Genomic DNA, 4,446 nt, shown 5'->3' on the forward strand with positions numbered 1-4,446 from the left:
GAAAAACCAAAATTTCAACCACAAAAGACAATTGAAGAAATATCAGAAGACATTGAAACAAAATGATTTTTTTAAAAAAAATCACACTTTAATCTTTATTACTAATATGTGCAAATACAAGCTCATTTCTTAAGAACTTTTAATTAAATAGGAAGGCTTTACTCCTAACCATGGAAGTCTTTATTGAAGAAGCATGTTCATGAATCCATGATTATTTTTCCATGTCATATAAATGCAGCAAAAATATACGGACATTGTATGACAATATAAGGACTGTATTATATTCACTCAGTGAAGAGTTTTTGACTTGATACATTCTTCACAGCTATCTTCACATCCTGGTTCCTCAGACTGTAGGTGAAGGATTTGAGCATAGGTGCTACCACACTATAAAAACGGGGAGATGAGTTTCTCTATTACTTCTTGTTTGTCAGCTCCAAGAGAGTCTGTAGACTTGGTTTTATGTACATAAAGAAAATGGTTCCACAGAATATAATAACCACAGTCAGATGGGCAGTTCAAGTAGAGAAAGCTTTGTGTTTTCCTTCTCCAGAAAGGATCCTCAGGATGGTGGAAAGGATAAAAACATAGGAAACAAAAATAAACAGAACTAGAATGACTAGAAAAGTCATAGGTCCAAAAACTGCGCTAATCACATTGGGTAAGATATATGCACTGGTCATTTTGAGAACAGCTAGTATTTCACATGTGAAGTGATTGATAACATTGTTCCCACAAAAAGTAATTGAATTTTGAGAATGTCTGCACAATTGAGTTGACAACTCCTTCTCGCTGGGATCCCATTGCCATTGGCACATAGGCAGCCTTGCTCATGATGATGGGATCTCTCAGGGGGTTGCAGATGGCCACACAGTGGTCAAATCTCACCATGTTCAAGATGACACATTCAGTTGTTCTCATGGCAAAGGAAAGACACATTTGCACTGTGCAGCAAATAAATGGTTTTCCTTGGGGATGAGGAAGCCATCTAGAATTAGAGGGACAGAAGAGGTTATGTAGCAAATGTCCAGGAAGGAGAGGTTGCCAAGGAGGAAGTACATGGGTGTGTGCAGGTGGGAGTCATAGATAGTTACAGTGATAAGGACACCATTGTCCAGAAGGATTACTGAGTACATCACTAGGATTAGCACAAAGAAACTTTTCTCAAGTCTTGAGTAGGCAGAAAGTCCCAGGAGAATAAATCTAGTGATATAGATGGTCTGATTCATTCCTCGCATTTATTTCTTGTTTGTTACCTATAAGAATACAGAGTAATAAACCATTCTTTTATTACCAAAAGACTCTTATTTTGTGCAATTATATATGTTTTATATGTTTGAGTAAATATATACTATACAAAGATAAGGTTTCTTCTCTTTTGAATATCAAAGCAACAGATACTTGAAGAAATGACTTTGTAGAATAATTGAAACACCTCACAGACTTTAAAATGTCATATGATTTTAAAATGTACCTGATTGAAGTTGAGACATTGCACTTTTACTTTGATGAAAACATGGCACTTCTATCTCCAAAAATCTCATGATGGAAAATGCTATCCACATCCAGAGAAAGAACTGTGGAGTTTGAATGCAGATTGAAGCATACTATTTGCTTTTCTTCCTTCTGTTTTGTTTTGTTTCCTCTTTCTTGTGGTTCCTCCTATTGGTCCTAATTCTTCCTTAGAACATGACTAATATGAAAATATGTTTAATAGAAATGTACATGTCGAACCTATATCAGATTGCACACTGTCTTCAGGAGGGAGGTGGGGAGGGAGAAGGTGAAAAATTTAAAACTCAAAAGTATATGAAAGTGATTATTGAAAACTAAAAATAAATTAATAAAAGAAATGGTCTTCAAGTAATTTCTTTAAAGTATTTTGGTATAAAAGTTGGACCAGGTCAATCTTTACACCATTGACAGGCAATATAGTTGTTCAGTTTATTATTTATTCAGTAAGCATTTATTAAGTACTGAAGTACTTATTCCATATTCTATATTACTGAGTATAAAACAGCTTTAGACTGGGGGTAGAGAGAGTGAAAAAGTTTAGATAAGATGCTGACCATTATGATCACTTATGACAGGGTGTTTTCCACTCTCAGATATGCAACATAAGGAAGACACCATGGGCACCTGTCCCCTATAGTTTTTATCTACTGAAAGCACATGTATTGTCTTTCCATCATCTTGGATATTGTGTATTTTTAGCCCATGTCATCTGAGGATCAATTGAAGGAACTGGGGATGTTTAGCCTGGGTAAGAGAAACCTCAGGAGTGTTATATTCATGTATTTAAAAGGCTGTCACATGCAAGAGAGATTAAATTTGTTCTTATTGGCCTCAGAGAAAAGAATCAGGAACAATATGTGGAAGTAGGAAAGAGATAAATTTAGGAATAATGAAGTAAACACTTTATAACCATTAGAGCTATCCCAAAGTGGAATGGTGCCTTGAAAGCAATGGGTTCCATCTTATTGCAGATTTTCAGGCAGAGGTTAGATGACAGTATGCTGTAAGTTGGACTACATGGGCACTGAGGTCCTTTGCAACTCTGTGTTCTGTGATTTTAATCTTTATAGCTGTCTATTTCTTCACTAAAAACTCCATCTTTGACTATCAGGGGTCCAGCTTCTACTTAAAATATTTCTGATAAGGTCTCCTGTGTACTTAGCATGACCAAATCTGAAAGCTTATTTTTATCTCTCTGTTTCTTGCCCCTCATTATGAATCACTTTGTAACTTCCTCATTATCTATAATCACAGACACTGATAACCTTCCTCTTTATTACTTAAATGAAACAAACCTTTTTCCTTCTGTGTCAACCCCCATTTTATTTCTTGATCATATTCTTTTAAAATTTTGAATTTGAGAATAAGTAAATCCAATGGAATGTAAGCTCCCTAAGGGTAGTGGTTTTTTCATCTTGGTATCCTTAGTTCTTAGAACAGTGCCATGTACAAAGTTAGCATTTAATTAAAACTTGTTGAATTTAATTCCAACTGTATCATTAGAATACTGTTTTACTCATCTTGGATTCCCTTTATTTCTTCTCTAACCTCTCCATTGTATTTTTCACATTGTACCCACTGTATCTCCCTAGATCACAACTTATTTTTTTGTGCATCACTTGACTTTGATGAATATTTAAAGGATATTAAAAAACTTTTAAATGTACTTTAAGATATGATCAATGGCTAATTTCACTTATTTCATTCTCTTAGTCAATGGTCTATTTAGGAGCATGTTCCAAGACATAGTTTCGTATAGTGGAGAAGGCATTAAGCTGGGAGTCAAAAGTCCAAAGTTCTAGTCTCCCTCCATTACTAACTTGGGTGACCTTGGGCAAGTCACAATCTGACTCTGGTACCTTGTTTCTAAAGCAAGAATAATGAAATTTATTCTTTTTATTTTATAAGGTTGTTGTGATGATCAAATGAAATATTGACTGAATAAAGGGTCTTGTAAATTGTAAGCATTATAGAAGTAACGATGTTATGAATATTTAGGGGGAATTTAAAAAATTCCATCTTGGTTAAATTGAGCCAAATGCTACATTAAAAGATTGTAGCATAACTGATTTTTAAAAATATTTCAAAATATACATTATTTCACCACTGTGGGTATTTCCTCCCCACATACAGATCACAACCCTATCATACCTTAGTAGATAATCATCATCATCATCACCATCATCATCATCATCATCTTCATCATCATCTCTTCTCCTGGTGGAAAATTTTCTGGTATTAATGCTTCATCTGGGAGGTAGGACCTCCCAGACCCATGCTTCATCATCTGTGATGCACAAGGATCACTTCTATTCTACAATGAAGTCAGGAAAGAGGAAGGACTTAAAATGAAAAACAAATCCATATTGCAACTAAATTTTTGAAAATGTTATCTTCATCAAAATTATTGGGGGCATCTAATTAGTTTTGACTTCTTCCTTGGTTCCTATGTTTCTCTCAGTCTTGGTTATGTGCACACAATTTATTCACCCTACTGCAACTCCAGCACCATGGAAAGCTACCAAGCTGCAAACCTCTCTGTTTTCCCAATAATTGTGATTGTAATGCATCATAAACTGTACCTTAAAACAAAACAAAAGAAGAAACAAAAAACCCTGCTAAAGTAAAAGTGATGAAAATTTGACTTTGATTATCACTCACTGCTTATATAATGGGATATGATTTTAGGAATATGATTATGATTGAAATAGTTCACACAAAATTATTGTAACAATGATTACTGTGTAGTAGTCTTCACAAACAATAAGCTAGCCATGATATACAGTGACTTTTAAGGCAGCTGAAAGCACTTGATAATTTTATTTTTCTAAATATTAATGTGAATATTAAAATATTAAAATGAATATAGACTTCTAAAGGAATTAGTCTGTTATCCTTAATAGTTTTTCTTTCTCCAGTAAAATCTAACTT

General features: G+C 34.2%; 1 pseudogene; it reads right to left on the minus strand.

Moving 5' to 3' along the window:
- Positions 1 to 284: 284 nt before the first annotated feature.
- Positions 285 to 1,238, minus strand: LOC114040517 (annotated as a pseudogene).
- Between the last annotated feature and the right edge of the window lie 3,208 nt (positions 1,239 to 4,446).

The sequence above is a fragment of the Vombatus ursinus genome, unplaced genomic scaffold (assembly GCF_900497805.2).
Source record: "Vombatus ursinus unplaced genomic scaffold, bare-nosed wombat genome assembly UNPS02013312.1, whole genome shotgun sequence".
Lineage (NCBI taxonomy): Eukaryota > Metazoa > Chordata > Mammalia > Diprotodontia > Vombatidae > Vombatus > Vombatus ursinus.